An 827-nucleotide genomic window follows, 5' to 3' on the forward strand; every position below is an offset into this window, starting at 1 on the left:
CGGCCAAGTCCCGTGGCAGTCGGGCCTCCAGACCCCGGCCGACCTCCTGGCGTGAACGTTTGAGGGTTCCGGGAGTCGGGGTTCCGGGAGTCGGGGTTCCGGGAGTCGGGGTTCCGGGAGTCGGGCTCCGACGAGCAACGGAGCGTCCGGGCTCGGCACATCACTGCTCTCCGCTGGACGGTGGTCGGGGACACGGACGTCCACGTACCTCGTTCTCGTTTACGCTCCCAGGAGCAGCAGCCGTGCATTTGTCCCCCGGGGGCACAGCTGCGGCCCCACGTCACACACGGGGACGGCGCCGAGGGGGTGTGGGGGAGGAGGGACACCGAGGTCGCCCCACAATCCTCTGTTTCCTTAAGGCTCGTCGCACTTATTTGAAAACACCACGATGTCTCCCGATGGGAGCAGCGGCCTCGGAAGAGAAGGACCCCCCCGGTGGCCCAGGTGGCCGGCTGGTGAAGCGTCTCGGGGGTGCCTGTTGGCGCCTGGGGCCACACACGCGGGAAGACGAGGTCCTGTGCGCACGGAGCACGCGGCACAGCGAGCCCCACAGCCCGCCTGCTCCGTGCAGGGGCCCAGCCTCCGAGGGGGCGACGGGGCGAGAGGGACCCCAGAGGCTCGGGTCATTGGCGGCGACGGCAAGGCGGGGCCCCGTGGCCGTGATGCCGCGTCTGGGCGGGGTGAGGGGACGCGTTTTCATACACGGTCCTGGTGGAACACTCAGCTGCACAAGGCCACGGGCCATTGAAAGAGGAGCTCGTCCCTCACAGTCCCCAGGGAGGGGACATGCCGCCCCGTGGGGCCCCCACCGGGAAGCCCTGGGGAAT

The sequence above is a fragment of the Pteropus alecto genome, unplaced genomic scaffold (assembly GCF_000325575.1).
Source record: "Pteropus alecto unplaced genomic scaffold, ASM32557v1 scaffold214, whole genome shotgun sequence".
Classification (NCBI taxonomy): Eukaryota; Metazoa; Chordata; class Mammalia; order Chiroptera; family Pteropodidae; genus Pteropus; species Pteropus alecto.